Genomic DNA, 27,238 nt, shown 5'->3' on the forward strand with positions numbered 1-27,238 from the left:
CGGAAGATGGCCGACCATAGAGAGCTGGTGTAGGGCAGTGTGGGAACAGAGGGGAACCGATCCAGCAGAGAAACAAACCAGGAGACACAGAATTGTGGGGAAAGGTGTAGGAAGGTCACTGGAGTTCACTGAAGTAAGAAGATCTACACAGCGTGGAGAGACAACCATAAAAAGGAAAAAAGAGGAGACAGCACGCTGCGAGAATTTTGGTGAGTCGCGATACCAGCCAGGGGGAAGGCGGCGGAATCTCAGCCGTTCCTGGGAGGACAAAGGCGGTTGGAAGGACAGGCATCCACACCGACAGGGGCACAGACCACTGGAGTGCAGGAGACCCTAAAGGAGGCTACTGGATGGAACAAAGGGGGCATCATCCCATGAAGATAAGCAGGGGGGGTTACCCAGAAACGTGCCTCCCAGCAGGTCAGCAACTTTGAGAGAGTGCAGAGGAGACTGGAGCTGCACTCTGGGTCCGGGTTACAGTAATCCCCAACTCAGCTCCGAAAGGTTGACTAACTGCAAGAGACTCCAGTGGAAACTGCTGCTGGGCTCAGCCTGAGCATTAGGAGCGGGGCAACAGAGCCTCCCTGGACAGAGGGGCAGGCTGGTGGGAGCATGGCTACATGACTCCCACAGCTCTGCTCCCAACGGCAGAACACCTCTGAGAAAGTGCAAAAAAAAAAAAAAAAAAAAAAGAGAGAAAGAAAAGCCTTGTAAAGGGGGCAGGGCAGGGCAGGACTGTGATCTTGAACAGATCCCCTGCTGTGCTCAGCTCAGCAAGAGACCCCGAAGCAAAGCCAGTTCTGCAGAACCGCGGGGCAAGTTCTCCCAGCGGACCTGTGGCCTGAGGTGGCGCAGGGGCCCCAGCTACACGAGGCTCCCACCCCAAGCCCAAGAGGCGGGACGCGGCTCTATAGACCAGTGGCCTGAGGTGGCACAGGGGCCCCAGCTACACGCGGCTCCCGTCCCAAGCCCAAGAGGCGGGACCGGCTCTGTAGACCTGTGGCCTGAGGTGGCACAGAGGCCCTGAGCCCAAGAGGCAAAACACAGCAGAGTCAACTAACCCAGACGGAGGTGTGGAGCAGTGTGTCTTCCAGTGGGGCAACAACTTTGAGTGGGAGCTGCAGGGGAAAGACATAGAGCCTCCTGACCCAGCTCGGGGCTGTGGTCCACAAACTACGAACAACAAGCAGCTGGAACCCCCTGCTGTGCTTAGCTATACTTAGGCCAACACTCCATACAGCAGTTGCTGGGTCAAACTTCATATAAGCTACAGCAACGAGGGCAACAGCTCTGGACAAGCAAGTCAGAGGCTAAAATCCCAAAATGGCAAGAAACAACAACACAATGAGGACAAGTATCAGAAAAGGTAATGACTCAGAAGAAAGATCAAGCATTTCCCCCCAAAACAACCAATACTAATCTCAATACCTGAGATGCAAGATGATGACATAGAGGAATTACCAGAGAAGGAATTTAAGAAACTAGTGATGAGATTCATCAGAGACAGCGAGAAGTGCTGGGAAGAGTCCAAGGAATTTGAAAACCATGTCATTGCAGAAATAAATCAAGTCAAAAAGGGAATCCTCGATATAGAACACAAAATTGAAAGCCTAACCAACAGAATGAACACAGCAGAGGACAGAATATCAGAATTGGAAGACATTCAGAATGAAAGGCAGCAGTTCATCAAACAGTTGGAGACAAATCTGGAGAAAGCCAATAGGTCCATACAGGAAGTGAAAGACAACCTCAAAAAATCAAATATTAGAATAATAGGCCTTCCAGAGGGAGTGGAAAAGGAGATAGGCTTGCAACGAGTGTTCAATGAGATAATACAGGAGAACTTCCAGAACACCGGAAATATAAATCCAGCACAAATCCAGGAAGGTCACAGAACCCCCAATAGATTCAACCCAAAGCGATCCTCACCCAGACATGTGGTCCTCAAACTGCCTTCAAGCGAATACAAAGAAACAATTCTAAGACAAGTAAGAAAAAAGGACAAGGTTACTTTCAGAGGAAGGCAAATCAGAATCACAGCAGATCTCTCAGAAGAAACACTCCAGGCAAGAAGAGAGTGGGGTAAAACCTTTCAAATTCTGAAGCAAAACAACTGCCAACCGAGAATAATGTACCCGGCAAAACTCTCATTTGTATTTGACAATGAAATTAAATATTTCAACAGCAAAGAGAAACTAGAAGAATACACCAGCACGAAACCGGCCCTAGACAACCTCCTCAGGAAGGTGCTAAACCCAGAGAGAAAAAAAGAAAACTAAAATCAAACATGGCAAATGGTAAGACTTCCCCACTAAAATCCATAAGAGGATAGTCAACCAGGCAGAGATTCTAATAGTCGCAAATACACACTTGCACACTTACACACACTCATGGAAGCCCAAAATCACACCCTTTCAATATTGTCTCTAAACACAAATGGCCTAAACTCACCAATCAAAAGGCACAGATTAACAGAATGGATCCTGAAACAGAACCAAACTATATGTTGTCTACAAGAGACACATATAACCAGAAAAGCCTCTAAGAAACTGAAAGTAAAGGGATGGAAAAAGATATTTCATGCCAATGGACGAGAAAAAAAGGCTGGGGTAGCTATTCTAATTTCAGATGATATAGACTTCAAGCAGACAGACATCAAAAAAGACAGGGAAGGTCGCTATATATTGGTGAGGGGACTGATACATCAGGAAGTAATCACCATTGTGAACATATATGCACCAAATTCCAACACGCCTAGCTACATGAAGCAATTACTTACAGACTTCAGAGGAGACATTGATATGCACACAATAATAGTGGGTGACCTTAACACCCCGCTAACAACAATAGACAGATCAACAAAACAAAAACTCAACAAAGAAACAACAGAGCTCGTACAAACAACAGAACAACTGGATTTGGTAGACATTTATAGAATTTTTTACCCCAAGGCCACAAATTATACATTTTTTTCAGCAGTACATGGCACCTTCTCCAGGATTGACCACATGATAGGACACAAAGCAAACCTAAACAACTTCAAAAAGATAGGAATCATACCATGTACCCTCTCAGGACACCACGGAATGAAATTGGAAATCAGCAATTCAAAATGCCCCAGGAAATACAGAAACTCTTGGAGGCTGAACAATATGCTATTAAACGAACAATGGATCAGAGAAGAAATTAAAGATGAGATCAAAAACTTTATGGAAACCAATGAAAACTCTGAAACAACATTCCAAATCTTATGGGATACGGCCAAAGCAGTGCTGCGGGGTAAATTCATCACAATTGGAGCCCATGTCAAGGCCCAAGAGAGGAGTCAAATAAAGGAACTAAGCACACACCTCCAGGATTTGGAAAAACAGCAGCAGCAGAGCCCCACATACAACAGGAAACAAGAAATAATCGAAACAAGAAAGGAAATTAATCAGATAGAAATAAAAAAATTATACACAAAATCAATGAATCCAAAAGCTGTTTTTTTTTAAAAGATAAACAAAATAGACACCCCACTGGCCCGCCTGACAACGAAAAAACAAGAGAAGGCAAGAATTAACAGCATCAAAGATGAAAAAGGCAACATAACAACAGACACTGCAACCATTAAGAACATAATCAGAAATTACTACAAAGCACTATACTCCAACAAATAAGAAGACCACCAAGAAATGGAAAAGTTCTTAGACTTATACAACTTGCCAAAACTTAGCCAGAGGCAACAAACGACCTGAACAAACCCATAACTGAAGCAGAGATTGAATCAGTGATTAAAGACCTCCCAACAAAGAAAAGCCCAGGCCCAGACAGCTTCACAACAGAATTCTACAAAACATTCCGAACAGAACTGATCCCAATACTCTACAAACTCTTCAATACAATAGAAAAAGAGGCAACTCTTCCAAACTCATTCTATGCAGCCAACATCACCTTAATCCCAAAACCCGACAGAGACCCAACTGAGAAGGAAAACCACAGACCTATTTCTCTGATGAACATCGACGCTAAGATTCTCAACAAAATCCTAGCCAATAGAATTAAAAAATCTTCCAACAGATCATTCATCCAGATCACGTAGGATTCATTCCTGGAATGCAGGGATGGTTCAACATCTGGAAATCCATAAATGTGATACACCACATTCAAAAACTGAAAAACAAGAATCACATGATAGTATCAATAGATGCAGAAAAAGCTTTCGACAAAATGCAACACCACTTCCTGCTAAAAACCCTAACCAAGGTAGGCATAGATGGAAAAATCCACAACATAATCAAAGCAATATATGAAAAACCCAACGCCAGCATCATACTGAATGGAGAAAAACTGGAACCCTTCCCACTGAGATCTGGAACAAGACAGGGATGTCCACTTTCTCCACTACTATTCAACACAGTCCTAGAGGTACTCGCTGAGGCCATAAGACAAGAAAAAGAAATCAAAGGCATCCAAATGGGAATCAAAGAAGTCAAGCTTTCACTATACGCAGATGACATGATTCTCTACATAGAAGATCCAAGAGACTCAATTCAGAGACTGCTAGATCTTATACGAGAGTTTGGAAGAGTGGCAGGGTACAAAATTAATGAACAAAAATCAACAGCCATAGTGCTTGCAAATAGCCCAAAGATGGAAAAAGACCTAACCAGCAAGATACCATTCAAAATAACAGAGAAAAGTATGAAGTATCTGGGAATAAACCTAACCAAAAATGTAGGAGACCTATTTGAAGAAAACTACAAACTGCTTAAAAAAGAAATTGAACAAGACCTCAAAACATGGAACAACATCCCATGCTCCTGGATAGGTAAAATCAATATCATCAAAATGTCTATACTGCCAAAAGCAATATATATATTCAACGCAATGCCAATCAAATTGCCCAAAACATTCTTCACGGAACTGGAAACAATGATCCAAAGGTTCATCTGGAAACACAAAAAACCACGAATAGCTAGAACCATTCTCAAGATCAGGAAGTTAGCAGGGGGAATCACAGTCCCAGACCTCTGGACATACTATAGGGCAGTGGTTATCAAAACAGCCTAGTACTGGCACAAAGATAGAGAGGAAGATCAATGGAGCAGAATAGAAACACCAGAAGGGAGCCCAAACAGGTACAGCCAAATAATCTGACAAAAAGACAAATGACAATCCAGGCAAATGGGAAGGTCTCTTCAATAAATGCTGTTGGGACAACTGGTTGATAGCCTGCAGAAACAAAAAGATAGATCCACATCTTTCACCATACACCAAGATCAGATCTAAATGGATAAAAGATCTAAACCTACATCCAGAAACCTTCAAACTTTTGGAAGAAAATGTTGGAAATGTTGGGTTGCACCTCTGCAAGATCTAGGGGTAGGCCCTCACTTCCTAAAAAAGACTCCAAAAGCAATAGAAATCAAGACTAGAATAAACAAATGGGACCTCATCAAACTAAGAAGCTTTTGTACAGCAAAGGAAACAATCAACAAAGTAAAAAGGCAACCCACAGAATGGGAGAAGATCTTTGCGCACTACGTAGGAGATAGAGGGCTAATCTCCAGAATATACAAAGAACTACAAAACAACCAAAACAACAAAACAAACAAGCCACTCAAGAAATGGGCACGGGAAATGGGCAGACACTTCACAAAGGAACAAACCCAAATGGCAAATAAACATACGAAAAAATGCTCAAGTTCCCTGGCAATAAGGGAAATCCAAATTAAAACATCAATGAGGGACCACCTAACGCCAGTAAGACTGGCCCACATGAATAAAAGCACCAACAACACTTGTTGGCGAGGTTGTGGGGAAAAGGCTGGAGATTGGTTCAGCCTCTATGGAAATCAATATGGAGAACATTCAAACAACTCAAATTCAACATACCGTATGATCCAGCAATAGCACTCCTAGGAATATATCCAGAACACTTGTTTTATGAGAAACCAACATGCACTCCTATGTTCATAGCAGCACAATCAGTAATTGCAAAAACATGGAAACAGCCAAAATGCCCATCAGCAGAGGATTGGATAAGAAAGCTATGGTTCATCTACTCCATGGAATACTACTCAGCTATTAAAAAAAAACAAAATGCAGTTCTTTGTGGCCGAATGGGCCAAACTGGAAACCATAATGCTAAGGGAAATGAGCCAATCACAAAAGGTTAAATACCACATGTTTGCCTTAATTTAAGATGATATGATGTTATGTATAACATGTTATGTTCGGTTTGTTGTACGTTGTGCATAAACTAAATTGAAATGTCAATGAGGTGGTCACAGAAGGTGGTTAAGAACTTGCATTTACTTTTACCATATTGGTTACTCATTACTATGTCAATTAATTCCATAATGAGGTAAATTTTTGCTGATGGTATGTTGGAGCTTTTAATTGATCGGGATGATACTCTGCTGGCTCTGTCTTCAGACCAGAAAGGGTATACCTAAGAAGCCGTTGAACTTGACTGGACAATAAGATGCTGGACTCTATGTTTGGTATATGCTTGCAATGGGGGAACCTCAACTGAACTTGAGCTGTGGTTATGCAACAAGGTGGAGGAATCCACCATGGTGGGAGGGTTTGGGGAGGGGTGGGGAGAATCCAAGTACCTATGAAACTGTGTTACATAATACAATGTAATTAATGAATTAAAAATAATAAATAAATTTAAAAAAAAATTAAAAAGACAGTGTTTCAATAATAAAAATTTAAAAGGATCAACATGCAGTGAAAAATTGCTTTAAAACTGGAAAAGCAAAGATGATACACTTTGAGACATTGCTTGTAAGGAAAAAAATCCAATGAATGCAATGGTTTGAAAAATAAATAAAAGGAGAAAAAAAGAAGAAATGGCTAGAGCATAACAGCTTAGAAATTTTATGAGAGCAATCTCTACTAAAAATACATAAAGGAAAGTGGGAAGGACTATAAGTTACATATCAAATATCTCCATCGTGCCATCTATAAAATTCTGCTAACTTACGAAATACTTCCAATTCCAGAGGTTTAACAAGTTATATTTCAGGACAGACATCTGGCACTGCAGTTAGGATACCACTTGGGTAGCCAACATTCCTTACCAGCACGTCCAATTGCCAATCTGACTCTGCTTCTAATTTCTGCTTCCTACTAATGTGCAACCCGGGGAGCAGCAGGTGGTGCTCCAAGTACTTGTTCCCTTGCTGTTGAGTTCTAGAACATTATCACAGTGTCCTAGTTCAGCAGTTCTCACCACTGAGGGAATTTGGTGAATCAATCATCAGATAGAACTCTGTCTCTGGCTGTAGGATGTTCAAATAAATTCTGAAAATAATTTTAAAATCAAACCAATTTTCTTATTTTTATCATTCTGTGATGTGTTCTTTTGTATGTTCTATATTTTACTTTTTGTTTGTATTTTTCCAATATGTCATTAGATTAATAAATTTGCATCTTTAAGTGAAATCTAGCTAAGTATTGATGAATTAATGATGATATTCACAGCCTGAAAGTGTACAACAGTGACCTGGCAACAACACTGGTTTGATACATAAAAAATATTCTTTACTTCTAAAATGTATGTTCATTTAAATGAAGCAATGAAACAAATAAGTAGAAAAGAGTCACATTGTTTCTGTGGTGATTCTTCATCTGCAACAAGTAAAATATTTTTAACTGCATGTATTGGCATTCTACTAAAGGACATATTTCCAACAAGCCATTGTTTTGTCAGTGTCTGGTGTTAGAAATTGTTCCTTTATGAAAACAAGACTGCACCTCCATAGGATCTCACCTTTCATTCTAAGCAGATTTCCCATGGTTATGATACATTACAATCTGTTACTAATACAGAGTATATTTCAGTGTCTCAAAGTCGAAATCAAGGATAGATCTATTATGTCCACATCTACTTTCCTAAAATATATCACTAAATAGGTTTGTAATATAATTTAATTCGATAATTATAATAGTCATAGTTCAGAAATAAAGTCAATGATGGTTTGCTTGTTTTAACAAACCCAGTTGCTTGGATTTACCCCCCAAGATTCACAGCCCAGAAGCTTGGTCTTCAGCATGCCAGTGATGGTAAATAGGGGATCTTTAAGAAGCGGAGCCCAAAGCGAGGATAAGAAAGCTATGGTTCATTTACTCCATGGAATACTACTCAGCTATCAAAAAAAACCCGAAATGCAGTTCTTAGTGGCCAAATGGGCCCAACTGGAAACCATTATGCTAAGAGAAATGAGCCAATCCCAAAAGGTTAAATACCACGTTTGCCTTAATATAAGATGAAAGGATGTCAATCTAGAAAATAGTACCCATATATTGTAATATTATTTTAACCTCAAACAGCCTGTATCTAATGCATTAAGATAATGTGATGTAATCAATGAACATACAATTAATGTGAATCAGACTGCTTATATTCAATATCAAAGAACGGTAAAACCTAATATACTCTTGAGACCCAAAGCTACTCGGAAATGGGGCGGAAGGGCAGAGAAATCTTCCATCTCCTTAGAATGTGTGAGGAAGACATGAAGTATAACCTATCAGAAACATAATAGGTAATTCATAGACAACAGACTCGAATCAGCATTAAATAATAGTTAAACTACAAAGACACATAGGGGAAATCAGGAGCAATCCTGACAACCTCTTAACAGGAGGTCATATGCATAGAGCGGGGGGGACCCCAGAGTGGACCAGATGGACAGGAAGAGGCTTGTATCCCAACCCTGAAGACTTGGATCCTCACCAAGGACTATCATTATGGGCACCAAGAACTACATCCCAACAGCCAAGGAGACCACGGGGAATTGGAGTGCCTTCGGAGGCCGAGAACTCCGAGGTCACTCAGCCCCATCTGGATCTACCACATGGGATGGAAGAGGCCCAAATCCTTCCTCACAGGACCCAAGGTCACTGGAACAACAGCCAGGAGCCCTGAAGGATCTGCAGAAATAGAAGAACAGCAAACTTCCTTCAGGACTAGGGAGAGGAGCTTCTTCTGGTCCTTACTTGGTTCCAACTTTGGATCCCCACCCTTGCTTGCAATGACCATCAGGATCGCTCCGGAACACCGCCCCCCCAAAATAGAATAGATAGTCAGAGAAATACAAGGAAAGCTTAGAACCAAACAGGAAACGATCAGCGTGGATCCACATATACCTTACCAGATAGGACACAAAGATTAATTACTCCTCACTAGGGTACTGAAGATCTCTCTGCATACCCCTCCTAAAACTGTTCTGCACCTAAACTGTTGACAAAGACCTTGTTAGATTTATAAGCCAGTTTAGATTATCCTAAAATCTACCAAGTACAGCAAAATTATGCGTCAACACAATAAACTGCTAAATTCTAAAATGAAAACAGACACGAGACAGCTGAATAGTACTCCATAACCACTTTAAGATGTATAGCAGCCAGTTCTGTGTACAAACAAAAACTGAAGGGTCAATGAAGTAGTCACAGGATGTGGTTAAGAACTTGCACTGTAATAACATATTGATTACTCAATACCATGTCAATTAATTCCATAACGTTGTAAATTGTTGATGTTGTGCTGGGGCTTCTAATTGATCGGGACGATATTCTGCCAGCTCTGACTTCAGACCAGAGATGGTCTCTCCAAGAAACTGTTGAATTTATCTGGACAATAAGATGCTGGACTCTATGCTTGGTATATGTTTGCAATGAAAGAATCTCGACTTAATTTGAACTGTAATACTGCAACAAGGCGGAGGAATCCACCATTGGGGGGGAAGGGCACGGGAAGGGGATGGGGGAATCCCAGAGCCTATGAAACTGTGTCACATAATGCAATGTAATAAATAATTTAAAAAAAAAGCAGAGCCCAGTGCAGGGTAACTGGGTCATTGGGAGTATTACCCTTAGAAACAAATGATGTAGTTCTCATAGGCCCATGGTTAGCTAACAGGAGGGGGTAATTATAAAAGCAATACAGGTCCCTCCCTAATGTCTCATTTTCTGTCTCATCATAAAATCCTTCCCTCTTGCTCATTATGCTTCTATGATCCCTCCATCATAATGTGACAAAGCCAAAGCTATGAGGTTAAGCAGTCCTTAACACAGGCAGTATCCATCCAAAAGTATTGTGTTTTACCGCATAAGAATCAATTAATAGCAAATTCCCTATTCTTTGGCCTACCCAAACATTCTTCCTCTTACTATTAATTCATAGGCTTTCCCTGTTTTCCACAAAAATTGCAGTGACGGGCAGATAACTAAACATGACTATTCTTTCATTATTCTTTTACACAGCAACACTATGTAGTTCATCTTTTCTTGTAGCTTCAACTCTCAAAACTTACTTTCCCCATATTAGTACTAATTATTAGCCAATTTGTAGTCATGCTCTAGTGTGCTTTCTTAATTGGACCATGCTCACTGCCTCTACATCTCATTCCAACTATTCTTCTAGGACACTTTTCATCTGTATCCAACCTGCCCCTTACCAGTCACTTTAACATCCTCTGTTTGCATGCATCTTTCCCCCTGGCCTTCTGCCTCTTCTGATATCCCCTTCTTCAGAGCCCTCTTAAACCTGGAATGTGCCTCTCACTCCTTTGCATTTGTGATCTATACCTTTTGTAATCACCAATGTTCCCTGTGTGTTAGCCATGAGGCTCTGGGGAAATGATACATTAGTTGATGACAGGAGTACATTTTAGTATTCCATTGTACAGTGCAATAAGTTTCAATACAGGACTAACAGAAATTTTATTTATTTTTTTTTAGAGATTTATTCATTTTATTACAGCCAGATATATACAGAGGAGAGACAGAGAGGAAGATCTTCCGTCCGATGATTCACTCCCCAAGTGAGCCGCAACGGGCCGATGCGCGCCGATCCGAAGCCGGGAACCTGGAACCTCCTCCGGGTCTCCCACGCGGGTGCAGTGTCCCAATGCATTGGGCCGTCCTCAACTGCTTTCCCAGGCCACAAGCAGGGAGCTGGATGGGAAGTGGAGCTGCCGGGATTAGAACCGGCGCCCATATGGGATCCCGGGGCTTTCAAGGCGAGGACTTTAGCCGCTAGGCCACGCCGCCGGGCCCGACTAACAGAAATTTTAAAAATGAATGCTTTACATATTTTAATGTTAATATTTGTAGGATTTACAACCATTTCAAAGAGAACAAATACTTCTACCTTATCTAGTTGCACTACTTTCAATAAAAACAAGTTGTTTTCTTCCATCAAAGCTAGTCTCACAAAGAGGCAGAGAGACAGAACACCAAAGGACAGAAACTTTGGTCAGGTGCAAATGTAGCTACTCTTTCATTTACCCTTTTAAGTATTTATTCACTTATGATGATTTATTGAAACTCCGTAACACAGAAAAGGTAAACTTGCCAGGGCCAGAATTGTGTGATCTGTTCTTTCAAGTCTTGAAAACCTTCCATTTTAGAACTCTTGATAATTCTTTCCAGGAAAATCAAGAAATTGTGGCTAGAATCACGAGCACTTAGAGGATGTGAGGCCATCTAAGTCATAATCATCGGAGTACAATGGCGATAAAATGATTAGGCCCAGCTCTCATCTGCCAGTGAGGTCAAATGCAGCAGAAGATCCCAGGTTCCTCGTGTCCTGCTTTCTTGTACCTATTGTACATGTACAGCATACTCTATAATCTTCCTTAGATTCAGTGATCATGGTGGGAGTAAAAGTTTTCCCTTAATACAGCAGCTCAAAACTTCAATTTCCTCAGCCGTATAAGGACATAATGAATATCTACCTCAGTTGGTTATTGTGTGTATTTAGTGAGAAGATTTGAGTGCAAAAAACAAAAACCCCTTAGGTGTTATGTGTATGAGCCATTCAGTGATCATGGTGGGAGTAAAAGTTTTCCTTTAATATGGCAGCTCAAAACTTCAATTTCCTCAGCCATATAAGGACATAATTAATATCTACCTCAGTTGGTTATTGTGTGTATTTAGTGAGACGATTTGAATGCAAAAAAAAAAACCCTTAGGTTTTCTGTAATATGGTTAGAAAAATATGTGGATTATCATTGAAATACAGCTTATAATAGAGTACTCTGCAGAAAATGTACACTAGGCAATGGTTTACGGCGTGTTCGTGCAACAAGATTATGCAGCCATTAGGTTTTCATTTGATAAACTAAGTTTAACCACAAACAAAAAATGGTGGTGGTGTTAGATGTTATAAAGGAAGCATGGTAAATATTTTTTCATTTGGAGTAAAACTAAAAGCACTGTTAGAAAAAAAAAGATCTTTCAGTGTTCACTAGTCTTCTATCAAACACAAATACATCAAAGAAAAAAATTCTTTGAATCATTTCATATAACACATTTACTTGGGTTGCTTGACCTCTGTGTGAGTGTAAGAACGACACTCAAAGAGCCAGAAACAGGGAGGGAATGCAAAAGTCATGTAATAAATGCTCAAGACAAATATCACTTATAAACCACCTAAGAAGTGCACAAATTCTCTTGCATAAATGTGGCCAGAAATATGTTCAGCTCTCTTGTTTTCCTGTATTACTGGGGCCAATCTTGCTGATTTCTTCAGCTATGAAATAGATATTTTTTGAAGTCTTTCTACCTTCACATATAAAAGAAATATGGCCTTAAAAATCCACAACAACCTTTCTTTATTTCACAGACATTAATTCTTGGGGGAAATTTTTAAATTATTTGTTATTCTTAGTAGCTTACTTAAATATTTCTTTAACAATGCATTTTGTGAACCCTCAAGCAAGTGAGATTCTTTCCTTTTTTCATTTCACTAACAGACTAAAATTTCATAAAATTCCAATTAAAAAACTGACATTTATTATGTAGGATTAGTTGGAGTATTGTGAGTGATCAGATCAGAGAAATATCTGTGAATAAGCGCTAAGCTTTTCAGCCTGAACTATAGTCCTGAGCTGTAGTTTGCTGCCCCCTTGAGGAGCCATGAGTGGTTAAATCTATTAACTGGATACTTTCTTATGTTTTTATTACATTAGGCTTATTGAACTTGACTAAATTACTGATTGTCTTAATCATGCCACAAATTGAAATAATATTATGACGCATCTTCTACAAATCCAACACCAAAAATTCCAAATAGCTATAATAACCATTACATTATTAAATTTCCAAATAAGACAACAGAAAATATTGAGTTTACCGTTTGCCTTCTGTGAACAACCAGCATGGAATAAGCATTTGTCCAGGAATTCAAAAAATATGAGCCTCATAGTTCTGGATATCCTGGCTGAATTGCAATGAGTAATAAAATCCATTAAAAAATCATTCAGATTGTTTATAAGCAAATGTCTATTTGCATGTTAATTTAAAATGTGTGGGTGGTAATATATTAATGTTTATCATTTAAGTATGTCTTCCAATTTGTGACAGTAAAGATGATTACATAGAGGCAAGTTCTCACTTGCTAATTCAGCACGCATTTATCCAGACCCTTCTATGTGCTCTTCCTATGTACCGAAGGTCAGTTGAAAATCTATGAATTACTTAATTCTCTCTATATGTCCTTTGATATTCCAAATGTATGACAAAATTTACACTCAGCATGAAACTCAGGGATCAGGAAAATGGCCAAGGCAGATTAATCCTCACCCACTCTCCACTTAAGCAATCAAACCATTAGACTGCATTAAGAATCTTTCGCCTGCAGAGTTCAAAAGCCCTAAATTACACACTTTGGGTAAGCCGGAGTCAACTTCCAGATGTGTGCCCCTCACTGCTTTGGGGATGTGCATCAAATTATTAGTGTACCAGAGTGGCCACCAGAGGTCGCAGCAGGTGGAATTTAGTGAGGCTGCCCACCTACAACACAGATGAGGCAAGAGCCCTGGGGCTGTTCTGGGTGCTTTTCCTGCATTCCAGCCACATCCCAGCACTTTCTCCCTGTAACCTGGAGGCCCAGACTAGTCACTAATGCACTAGGCACACCAAACCCTTTTTTTCAAAATTCTATTCCTACACTGTATTAATTCTGAATCCAGGCTGTATTAGTTAATTCAAGCCACAGATTTAATAAGTGGGAATTGGCTGACGCAGTCTTTTAAAAAAAATTAGCGGTTAAAAATGCAATTTGTTGATTTTATTAGATATGTATGATCACACATATACACACACAAAATAAAACCAAAAAAGACGTTTAAGCTCTTCTCTAAATTCATTAATTTCCAACCTGGCTGAAAAGTCAAGCAAATGTTATTGCTATTCTTGTGTTAGCTCTTCTTTCTTTTTTATTTTCTCTTGTGAGAGATCAGCCCTGGATCTCTGCCTGCTTGGCCTATGCAGGAGGTCACGTTCAGAAGCCAGACCATGTCCCGGGGAAACTCTCTGACAACCTGGCCTGTTTACTGGTCCAATGGGCCAGAACAGTGGGTTGCACCGCAGTCTCCTCGGTCCTTGGACAAACTGTGCTGAGACTTCCTTGTTAAGTCAAAAGGGGCTGGGGCAAAAGGGGTGTTGTGATGCAACAAGTTAAGACACCACGAGGGTTTGTGTCCTGGTTGTTCCACTTCCAATCCAGCTCTTTGCTGGAAACCTGGGAAAACCAATGGAGGGTGGTCTAAGAGTTGGCACCCTGCCACCCATATGGGAAACCTGGATGAAGGTTTTGGTTCTGGCCTGGCTCTGCCTTGGCCACTGTGGTCACTTGTAGAATAAATCACCCAAAAAATGTTGGTGTCTTTTTCTCTTTGTCTATAAATCTGCCTCACAAATAATAAACATTTGCAAAATATGAGTGAAATATTATAGATTTCAGCAGAGAATACATCAAATCATCCTGTATCATGGGAAACTTTCAAGAGCTACAACTCCCTGCATTAAAAAAAAAGAGTAAAATTAAATCTAAAGAATAAGAAAGGCCACCCTGCTGGGCAGAAATTTGGTTCTGTGGTTAGGAAATCACTTGGGACGCTTGCATTCTGTACCAGAGTGCCTCACTGCAGTCCTGGCTCTGCCTTGCTGTTTTCTAATGGACACCCTAGCAGGCAACGAGTGATGTACTTGTCACACACGTAGGAAACCCAATTTAATTGGAGCTCCTGGTTTCAGCCTGATGCATTTCCTGAGATTATAAGCATTTCAGAAGTTAATCAGTGTATATTATTTGGGAGTTGGCTCTTATCCTCCCCTTTCTCCAGTTCTATTATTCGCTCTAGCTACACGGATATACCTCCAAGCGGAGCATTATCTCTTTATCTTTGCTTGAGATTTTTAAAAAATAAGACATCAAATAAAGTCAGAAAATACTATTTCATATCTTCATCATTTTTCATTAGGGAAAAACAAGAATTTGTCATTTTCACTGAGGAGATTTACTAAACCGCTAAATGTTCATTATTAATCACAGGGTGATTTAGACCTCTGCACTGACCAAGATAAGGTCAGGTGGGTAACTGATTGCAAGAAGTCTACCTACATTAAGGAAGGGCTCTTGCCTTGCCAAATTCCCAACTGCTCTACCTGACTCTAACCTTTCCCTGCCTCAACACATTCTCTTCAGTAGTCAGAATGACTGACTCATCTCAGAAGCACTACCTGCTGTGGTAAACAGCCCCCTCACATCCCCGTCCTTACATGTTAGAAATATAATTTCTCACACGTGTCACTGTCATGCGAGACAGGGTGGGGGACAGGGTGGGGGGCAGCGTGAAGGCTGTGATCCACCTGGTCTTTCAAGGATTCAGCTTCTTTTCACTCAGTGTCTTCTTCATCCTCTCAAGTTTGAAGTTCCATTCTAAATTGCTTCCTTCCAATCTAGCAAAAGAACAAAATCATAGAGGAATGGGACACGAAAGAGGCCAAACCTGCAGGGGACACATAAGACTTCTGCTCAGTACTTCCTGTGATAGCTAACGTTATGCTTAAATATGACGGTGATCGGGAATGAGGTTACCATTTAAACTGTTGATCTTTGAATAAAGGAAAAGCCTTCCTTAATGTAGGTGGACTTCTTGCAATCAGTTACCCACCTGAGCAGGAGAAAGACATTGACATCCCAAGACAAGAGAGATCATCAAAAAAATTGCCTTCAGATTTTATCTGCGTCATTGGCTCACCTGGGCCTCCTCCCCTGTGCCTGACAGCACTGCAGATTTTTGACTCCTCAATCTCCATTATCATTTCAGCCAATTCCTTATAGAAAATTATATATTATAAGGCCAAAAGTCATGCATTGGATCTAAAACTGCAAGCAAGAAAGCTTAGAAATGCAGCTTGGTAGAGTGCCCAGAAAGATGAGGTCTGAATAGTATGCACCAATATCTTCTAAAACAGAAATTTGCCATATCAGCTTTGTGGGTAGATTCCCCCAGGAAACTCCCCCATTGTCCTTGAAGTCATGCCCAAATTTATTATCAAGCCATAAACGTCCAAATTCTTACCTTTACCTACATCTGTATTGAAGCCTTTCCTTGACACTCTTACACCAGCATTATACACTCTGATGAATATCCTCTGCTTGGTCCCATTCTCTATGGAGTTCAAGTCATTCTTAAGCATTGTTTATAATGACAATAAAACACCTAACAATTATTGAGCACTTATTATCTGCTAAATATAGTCACAAAAAACATACATTTACTTGTAATTCTGTTAAATAAGTATTAAAATTATTCTGGAAAATTGTGGCACAGAGTATCTAGATAATTTAACCAAAGTCAGCCAGCAAATAAACAGTAAAGATGTAAGCTGCTAATGTAACTTGAAAGCTTTTTCACCCCAGTCTCCGCTTGCCATTCTCCATGTTCATCAAGCTATATATCTTGAGAAGATCAGTTTGAACTTCTCCTTTTATGACTCCACAGATCTCAGGTCTACCTACTAAAGTATTCATGTAACTACTTATTTCCTATAATAACATGTGTGTTGTTACTACTGATATTCTAGCATCTCTCTTAAACTTTGGGTTCAGAATTGGTAGAACTACATACACACGCACGCACACACATGTGCACACACTAATGGCAGAGTATTCTATTTACAATATTAGCAAAAAGAAGGCCCAGTGTAGTAAGTCTCTCTCTCCTCTCTCTCTCTCCGTCCCTCCCCTCTCTTCCCAGATCTATTCTTAACCCTTCTCCTCTCTATTTTATGCTCCAGGAGGCTGAAATCCATTGACCATAACAATGGTCTTTTTGTCGTTCGACTTCTGTATTTGGCCATTAGGAGGCACTGGTAGATAATGAAATCACAAAAGAAAAGCGTATCAGAGTTTCTTCCACCGCGGCATTGTATGCTTCTACAAACATTCCCAGTTGTTACAGGGAAACCTTTGCTATAAGTACTCCCTCCATTGTCTGCAGCCATTCTCTCCACCTTGTGCTAGATGATGTCATCCCTACTCACAGGGTATCTTGCTATGCCTTGCTGAATTCTCCCAATGCTTCCACAAGCTTAAAAATGCTCCTCCACTGCCCAATTTCATTTACTCTTTTCTGTCTCTTTCTTGTTGGTAGTCAATATTCACAAATACAATGAGGTTCAAGAAGAGACTTAAATAGAGATATAGACCATGATAAATATTTGGAACATCTATGGATTGATAATAAATATGGACATTATATCAAGGACAATGGGATGGATTTAATACAGAAAAATATGAAAATTCCATATGGAGAAACAAAAAAAACTAAAATGGACACAAAAAATGGTATGAAGAAATGAAAAATAAACCATATTGATTGAAAGAAATAAAATAAGGAAAATATAAACCTCCATTAATAATCTGCCCATTTTCATTGGTCCAAATAAAATTCCAACTAAAAAGGTTAATTTGGAGCCCAACACAGTAGCCTAGCAGATAAAGTCCTCTCCTTGCATGTGCCGGAATCCCATTTGGGTACAGGTTCTAATCCTGGCAGCCCCGCTTCCCACTCAACTACCTGCTTGGGAAAGCAGTAGAAGATTGCCCAAAGCATTGGGACTCTGCACCTGCATGGAAAACCCACAAGAAACTCTGGGCTCCTGGCTTAGAATCGGTGCAGCTCCAGCCACTGTGGTGGCTTGGAGAGTGAATCAACAGACGAAAGAACGTTCTATCTCTTCTCTCTATATATATCTGACTTTCCAATAAAAATAGATGTGAAAGAAAGAAAGAAAGAAAGAAAGAAAGAAAGAAAGAAAGAAAGAAAGAAAGAAAGAAAGAAAGAAAGAAAGAAAGAAAAAGAGAGAGAGAGAAAGAGAGAGAGAGAGAGAGAGAGAAAGAAAGGAAACAAACAGTGAAGCCCAGCACCTGGGTCATAACAGGTTATAAATGGCTAGTACAGGGAAAAAGCTAATCTTACAGTCGATATTAAAATGTGCATGCAAAAACACAAAAATATCTCTAATAAAATCTATTGGCCTGTAAGTGGAATAAGGGAGCAGCCTCGATCAGTTATGTTCAAGGATTTAAACTCAACCATCTTTCAATCAACTAAGAGTGCTCTGGCACATGATGCCAATAATTCAATCAACCAAGCTTGCATCAGTGCACAACACAAATTATTCAATTAACTTTAGTGGCATAAAACAGACAAGCAGTTTAACCATCACGAACTTTTATCCAATCAGTAAGAGCTGCAACCTGTCTAGTAGTGAACAACTGAACCAAGCAAGTTCTTCCAATTCCATGTACAGAAACCAATTTGGGGCAATCAGCTTATTTCATGAGCCAACAGATAAAAAAAAAAGAGAGAGAGAGAGATTTTCTTGTGGTAAGTATTCTCAGCACTCCACTTTCAACACTTTCAGTGAACCCAATGTTATGATGGACACATCCTGGAAACATATCAGGAAATCTAGCCTTATTGTTGCTATTTTTTATTGCTCAGGCTGTCACAGGCTAATTCGATGAAAGTGAAATCTCCAATCACAGAAGTCCTTCAAAGAAATCAGCCACTAGTATTTTCTCAGGTCCTCAAAGACTCATCTCTATATTGTGTAAATGAGGCCTCTGGTTCCCGTCTACTCAACCAGTGGTCTATCACTTCCTCATCTGAAGATGTCACCTTTGGCTCTGTTAAGGAAAAGGGAAAACAGTCTCTCTGGCTACTTTAAAGCTGGAGAGGGATGTTGATGGAGATAGCAGTCAGGATTCAGTGGAAGGTTTGAATTTATGATTCCATCTGCAGGGTCATCTGGAGCTTGACAGCCTCTAGAGCATACAAGCTTTACAGGAATGTAGAGTGTTCAGAGCCCAAACCTAAACAGTACCCTGAAAAGGGAAGGAGTTACAAAGGGGACTTAGTCACTTTAGGACTACTCCCACTTAGTCCTAAAGGGTAAATGAGAGGCTGTGGCCTGCTAGAACTTGAATCTGTCTCTTCTCTCAGATTATCTGTTAGCCTACTATTGTTTTTTAACACAAATTTCTTCTAAACAGTGAAAGTTACTTATCCAAACACAACATGTTTCACCTAAGAATACTACATGTTCCACATTGTTGAGCTGTGAGGATGTCCAAGGTCTGTGGATTTCCCAAGACCAAAGAATTCAGTAAGTTAATAGATAGTTGTTAAGTCCCAATATTTGTTATCATGACCTCTCATGTATAAGATGGATCTCAACAATGTAATGATAATGGCAAACCAAAAGAGTTCTCTGTAAATGAAGTGTTCCACTTCAGGTCTTCATAAGAAGTTGTCATGGACCTGTTCCCTGAAATAACAAGAATATTTCTAAACTCTCCCTGTGTTGCATACAGTGAACAAGTTAATGCCAAAACACAATAACATTAGTGGAAATAAGCACGTGAACAATAAGAAGAAAAGAAATAATGCTCTAGGTGCATGGCTACGTTCAAAATAACTGCTACTTGATGATGATACTAAAGGATGAAGGTTAAAGAGGAGTATCGATAACAGATACACCTATCTTAAAAAAAATGAATTTGTGTCCTTTGGTGGCTTGGCAGGAGAATTTATCTTCCTTGTGACTTTTTAAGTTGCCCTCCAGCTATTGAAATCAGATAAGAAACACAGCTTTCACTTAGGAATGGTGCATCCAGGATTCTAATCTAGATATTTTTTTTTTACCACAGTGGAAATACAAAGAAGTATAAAATCCTTCCCCATCCTACTTTAAAGACGGAGAGTGATTTTGAAGGATCTTTACTAACACCGAATCTTCCGAAGCATACTTAGGGCTTCCAAGCCCCTGGGATTGTGTGTTCAGGAGAATGGAAATGACCTGTTGGAATTCGGCAAGTGCACCGATAAACCTGTTAAGTCATGAGGTCTAATTGTCCAGTTAGAGATCATTAGTAAGGAATGATAGCACCATTACATCTCAAAAGGCTCAAACCTAACTTTGAGGAGGTATTTCTAATATGCACTAAAGCAGAAGAGAGACCCAGGAAAGCTGTCTTGAAATAGCTTCTTGAAGTGTTTCTTAACGATCTCAGTAGACATTTCTACCTTCCCTGTAGATTGGAACCAGCAGGCACAATGTAGATGATATTGCATACCTCTTGTTTTAAAGATTGCCTAAGTGATGGTCACCCTAAATGAGGGACCACTGTCACTTTGTAGGTTCTTAAGAAGTCCAAACTAATGGACTTATTTCAGAAATCAGCATCACCACTAGTTCTGTTGGCCAGTTCTAAAAATAAGGTTTTCACCCAACTAGTGATGGTGTCTACCCACACCAACAGGTTCTGGATATTTCTTAGGTATGTGAACAAAATGGTTGTCATTGCTTTTCCAGGACAGCTTCATTTTCTTTGTACTTTGGGGAGAGCAGGCCTTTGATTTAAGGAATCATTCTGAAGACAAAGCTTGAAGTTCCTCACAGCATGTTTTATCATGTTTAGGAGATCCTTTCCCATAAACAGGCTGTGGGCCTACTGAAAAGCCTTATCCTTCACCAGGTGGAAAACTTGATGGAGACTGTAAATGCTCTCCATTGGCAGGAGGAAGGAAGATGGATCTTTTCTTCTTTAGATTGAACCCATCCAAAGTGCTGGAAACTATAACTTCTAGAAAGCACCCATTTGGTCTCTTCAAAGGAGACGCTTGACCTAATTGCTTGTAGACAGTTTCCCAAATTAAAGTAGCCTCTAAGGACTCACGAAGGGAAGATCCTTCTCTGCCATTCTGGTTGACAAACCGACCAGTCAGTCCTCAGCTGTTTCGCGGAGCCAGTTGCAGTGTGAAACTATCACTTCTATGGAGAGGAACACTGAAGGTAATAACATATTTCCTGATGGTTTTTGATAGGTGAAGCATTTGCAGTTAAGATGTGCCTTTCTTTCAAATATCCACATAAGCATGGAGAACTAGGACAGCATATTTACCCTCAGTGTAAGTATGTACTCTTTTAAAAAATTGTTTATTTTTATTGGAAAAGAAGGTCAGATTTACAGAGAGGAGAGATACAGAGAAAGATCTTTCATCTACTACTTCACTCCTCAAGCTGCCAGAGCTGAGTTGATCCAAAGCCAGGAGCCACGAGCTTCTTTTAGGCCTGCAAGGCAGATGCCGGGTCCCAAGTCTTTGGTCCATCCTTGACTGCTTTCCCAGGCCAGAATCAGGGAGCTGGATGGGAAGTGGAGCAGCAAGGACACAAACAAGTGCCCATATAAGCCCAGTGCATTCAAGGTGAGGATTTAGCCATTGAGCAATCATGCCAGACCCAAATTCACCTTTTTATCTGAGCTCAACTTGAGATCTCTCGTCAGAGCCACTAGCTCTGTCAATTGAGCACTTGTGCCAAGAGAAAGATGACCGCTCTTAACGATCTCATTTAAGATGACTATGAGACCTTTTATCCACCCAATGGGTTCCTTGTTCCAGAAAGGAATCCCCACCAGCACAGAGAATCCAATCCAAGTCCTTTCATGGAGTCTCACTGAAGTTTTCTCTGGCTGAATATGTCTATAGAACCACCTGTTCATATTCATGTTCTGGGCTTTCCATGTACTCAGGGACAAAACAAATGGAAATGAAAGAGGAGCAAGTCTTGAAATATTGTAAGGCCTTTCAGAAGTAGTTCAAGGTGCTTTAAAACGCAGATGCCAGGACCAGCATTGTGACACAGTGCATTAAGTCGCTGTCTATGCTGTCAACATCTCCCATATGAGCACCAGTTCAAGTTGCAGTTGCTCCACTTCCCACCCAGTTGCATACTACCACATCTGGGAAGGCAGCAGATTTGGATGAACTGCTTGTGCCACTGTACTCATGTGAGAGACTTAGATGAAGCTCTGGGATCCTGGCTTTGGTGTGGCCCATCCTTGGCTACTAAACCTTTCAGGAGTAAAACAGATGAAAATTCTGTGTGTGTGTGTGTGTGTGTGTGTGTGTGTGTGCACGCGCGCACGTGCATGTGTGTGTACATGTACATGTGTGTGTGTGTTTCCTCCCTCCCTGTATCTCTGACTTTCAAATACATAAATAAAATATTTTTCAAAAGACAAGTATCTGTTCTCAAGGGACTCCTTGTATGGCTAGCAACCCTGTCGCTTTACAATGGTGTACACTGTTTGATAATTTTCCCAGGATTAATTTTGTGGCTTCAGAGATTAGGAGTGTGAGAGCTGCCATCATGTGGAGGCAGCCCAGCCACCTGGTCAGGTTGTTCGCTAAGATACCCTGCAGGCTACTGAGCTGATCTCTTGAGCTGGGTCAATACTTCTAAAGCCATTCTTTTTCTATTGCATACAGACTGAAGACTTTATTCATTGGCAGGCTTAAAAACGGGTCTACCTTATAGAACTGGCAAACATTTGGTTTATCTCACAGGAGAAAAAATGTTTGCACATAAGTGCTATCAGACCATTTCCTGCCTCTACAACACAGAAGGTCTCATTAGGAAACACTATTACAGTCAATACTTCCCTCTAGAAATCAAATCTCTCGATCCTACAGCTTGTATTCTGCCATGCAGCAAGAGAGAAAGACTTGTTTCTTCAAGGTTTGGAGTTCCCCTATGTAATGCTATATCTGACTCCAGAGCACAAAACATCAGACTTTTATGTTAAGTACAATATAAGTTTTGCATATTTTACAACCTTACAATTTATCTTATAATCTATTTAACATGAAAATTTTAACCAAAGCTGTGAGCCAGACCTAATCAGAGTTGCAGTAGTCACTTCAACAACTAAAATAGGAAGATAGTGCTAGCTCCTGTAAAACTCGATTCTCCTGAGTAATTGAGACTCCATAAAGACAACAGAAAACATATCACACATTCTCCTATTTGTAAAAATTTCCTTGCTTAGGTCAGTTACAACAGCACAGGAAAACCTTGTTTAAAAGGACTAGCACAGAGAATCAACATGTGATCCCATTATTTAGGGTAGTTGAATATATCTTTCATGAAGCAAAGATATAAAGAATCAAATCATTCTGATGCCAAGAACTGAAGGAAAATCAACAAAATGCAAACTACAAAGGAGGAAAAAAATCAAGTTTAAAGGGTTAATTAATTAAGACTTTTCCCCGTGTCTCTCTTGCTAGCTTAGGTGGGTAAACCTATCCAATAACCAAACCAAAGACACCCTCCTCACTTCCTTCCTTGCAGTTGAGACTGTGAGAAGAAAAGGAGTAAAAAGAAATAGGAAATAGAGGAGTACAGGGTTCGTTAGATATCATACTGGGCAGGCATAGTTTTAACCTGGGCCACATCAGACAGAGACCTTCAAATACCCTAAGACTTTACTCCAGTCTCACAGCTTGAATGAATTTACATGGAAGAAAACTGAGGCAGACCAAGATTGATCAACATTGCCTATGTAAACTGAAGGGGAGCTAATCGTGTCGGCCCAAAAGAGCCTGCCCTCTAAGAACAGAATCTCCAATAAAGAAACAGAAGCAGTCCATCTTTACTCAGCTTTCCAACCATCCTAGTCAAGCCCCCAGAGAAATATTACAGGAATGTGTGGTACTGAATGCTTCAAAATACATGACTCTTTTTTGTTTTAATCTCTGTAACATTGGGCTCCATTTCTGCTTTTTCCTGACACTGTAACCCCTGGGGGTCACTGTGGCACCTGAGGATCACAAGGAGATCATCCAGTTCTGCATGTCATTTGATCACAGTACCATTCATGAGATGCCTATTACCTCTCTCTGGTCATTGATCAAAGAAAAGCTATATGGAGACATGCCACATCCCTGTTCGCCCAACTCTTTTGATCTCTGTTGCTTTTGTGAGACACTTTGAGGATTAAGACTTATTCTTTACCCATGCCACAATGGAGTCATCGGTGCATTTACTTGTGGTGCCATATCTGACATATGCCAGAAGTCAATTTTTCCCAAACAAAGCACTTTGAGAATCACTGTACTAAGTATTATAAAGGTTAAGATATTAGATTGTGGGTTTATAAAATCATATTTGGGGGGACATAAGTATGGTGGTATACCAAACTAATCCTCCACTCTGTGGCGTACACATCATATATATGGGCACCAGTTCACATCCTGGCTGTTCAATTCTCTTCCAGCTCCCTAGGAAAGCAGTGGAGAAAGGCCCAAAGTGTTGGTAACATGCATCCATGTGGAAGACCCAGAGGTAATTCCTCGCCCTTGTTCTCAAATCAGGGTAGTAGCTCAAATCTCTTCAGTCTTTTGAGGAGTGAACAAGTGGATGGAGCATCAACTCTCTGTATCTCACCTTCTCTTTGTAAAATCTGTTTTTCAAATAAAAATAGGTAATTCTTTTTTTTTTCAGGAAATTGATAACACAAGTGAGTTGAGAGAAGTCAAATAATGTTGGTCAGGAATACAACTTGACACCAGCAGTGGTAGGAGCCAGAGGAGGGGACAAAGTTATAGAATCCCCAGAGCTATATCACAACAGTAAATGGACGCTTGGCCAAGTTCACTGTGGAAGACAGGAGTCACAGAGAAGTAGCCACGGATATGCTACCTTGTGCAAAGAGACAGAAGAAAATGCTCATTTCCCAATGTGTTTCTCATCTCCTTGGACACTAGTAACCTGTTGCATTGTTTTATTTGTTTTGTTTTTTCTCACTTCTGAAACCAAATGCACAGGAGCTTTTCTCCCTCCTGACTCCAAATGAATGCAACTTTTTCAGTCCTACTTTCCCAAAACTCCAACACCAGCAGGGAGGGCAACTTTTTTTTAATGTTGTTTTAGAGACAATATTTTTCGAATTTTTTCTGAGCAATTACTTTCTAGCTTTTTTTTTCTACACACGAATGTTATTCTCTTACCAACAATACATTAAATTATGCTGGGATCAGTGTTAATGGTGGCCCAATATCGACTCACACAGTGCCCACTCATAGAAAAGTTTTCCAAAATTTTGGTATATTCAAAACTACCATCTTTTTGTTCAGAAAAACAATGATCCTGCTTTTCCAAAGAACAAAGACTGGGACAGGAGTCAAAATTAAGACCTACAATGAAAGGAAGCTCAGATCAGTCAGAACAGGAAGTGACCCCAACAACTGGGGAATGAAGCAAGAATATTCCCATAAATGAAGAGGGAAGCAACAAAGAAAAAGGAAATCTGCCAAAAATGCTTAAGATTGTATGTGAGTGAGCACTGTCTAGATGCTCATGGACCCATATTATATTTTTGATTTAGTTAATTATCAATTTTGTGACCTAAAGTAACACAGTCTGTGGTCCTGAGCCTGTTCCTTATATCTAAAACAGAACTAGTAACAACTACTTGGGAGATTCTTGTAGAAGTATGATAAAATATGTTAAGTGCCTGAGCAATTGTAAAGGAACACAATTACAACAGTACATTCATTTTTACTGAATTCCACAGTAAAGCTTCCCAATTGGGAAGTTTACTGCACTTTGTTGATATTTTCATGTGGAAACTCCTCCAAATCAGGCTTCTACAACGACTAGCAATTGCTGCATACCTATACGTTGCTTAATGTCCGGTGCTAAAAGAGACAAGCAATTACTACAACAAACAACAGATTCCAACTCAAACACAGCATGCAATGTTCATTTGTCTCAACAAAAAATAATTGGCTATAAAAATATTTTCAATACTTTTGGGAGCAAACAGTAACCCACATTTTTTCAAAAGTCACAGGACGACTCAAGCACTGCATTTGCAGAAGACACAGAAAGAGAATTTTCATATTCTGTTGCTGTACCTGTGCTCTCCTGCATCAGACCTTAAGCAAGGCTGCTAAAGTAACCTTTCAAAAAAGCTCCACGTCTTACAAAGACAGTACAAGGGTCACAGGGCAATCAAGTAGGAGTCGGAAACTGATTTCCAAAAGCCTTTTTCTCAGACCTTGAGACAGCTTAACTTCATTCTAATTCTGAATGGTGAGTGTACCATACCCCATGAACTCTAACACGCGATTCTCAGAATAAGGGTTGAAAGGAAATGCTAATGCCCCAGGCAATCTACTGCCAACGCTCAGGCTCTGGCCTACAGGTGCTACCCAAGGCAGGTGCAACTGCAGCCAGCCCATTCCCCTCACCCCGACCCCTTTTCTATCCTCTTGGCTCTTTTTCCTTACAAAACCAGTATCACTCCCAGGTAGTCCTCAAGTATTGCTCCAGGAAGCTCTTCAAATCACAATTTTTTCATAAAATATTTGCAGCTTCATGTGATTTCAATCCGGTATTAATGCAAAAAAAAATCACTATTTTGATTATCTGAATTATTTACCTAAGTAATGAGAAAGAAGAATTTTTAAAAGCTTTCCCAATTTAAGAAAAATACATTAATCAATCAGCAAATACTATTACATTTCCTACTTTGTCAAAAACTAGAAAACAAATGCTTCTTCAGGACCCATCTTGTTTACCCTCTTTTGTTTGAATTATTCCCTCACTTCCCTCCTCCTCAGACTAACCTCTTTCTGCTGCTTCACCTTACCACACTGAACTTCCCAACAGCTTTTGTAGATTCCTCTATAAAACCTCTTATTGCTGTTATTATATCACTCTTTTTTCTTAATAATTATCACAACATAATTCTCAGAGATCCATTTCTATTATTGATGGTTTATTTGTAATCCTGCAAGGTGTTTTGGATTTTCCTGCCTTACCTCATCGTTCGACTACCAAGTCTGGAACATAATAATGAGAGCTTGAAAGGTTGTAAGATTTTTGTACTGCTTGCAGCCAAAAAGTTAACCCACATTATCTTCACTGATGCTGGTAGAATTTATATGACTCTAAATCAGAGATGAAGGACATTTTATCAACCACATCAGGCACTTGTTAGAATGTTGACATCTTTGCACCAGTTTTCTAAGTCTCATGTTTTCAGGGTAACACAAAGAAAGCCAGAGGACACTTGGATATATGGTAGTTT

At 40.0% G+C, this 27,238-nt stretch overlaps 1 long non-coding RNA gene across 2 annotated transcripts in view; it reads right to left on the reverse strand.

Moving 5' to 3' along the window:
* Positions 1-27,238, reverse strand: part of LOC131479907 (uncharacterized) — a 187,563-nt gene that overhangs the window by 102,619 nt on the left and 57,706 nt on the right. The window contains exon 3 of one of the 2 annotated variants that reach the window (XR_009245159.1): positions 15,624-15,744. The exons of the other annotated variant lie outside the window; for it this stretch is intronic. This is a non-coding gene — a long non-coding RNA (uncharacterized LOC131479907). Of the gene's footprint in view, positions 1-15,623; positions 15,745-27,238 lie in introns of those variants that run through there. 2 annotated transcript variants of the gene reach the window in all.

The sequence above is a fragment of the Ochotona princeps genome, chromosome 3 (genome assembly GCF_030435755.1).
Source record: "Ochotona princeps isolate mOchPri1 chromosome 3, mOchPri1.hap1, whole genome shotgun sequence".
Classification (NCBI taxonomy): Eukaryota; Metazoa; Chordata; class Mammalia; order Lagomorpha; family Ochotonidae; genus Ochotona; species Ochotona princeps.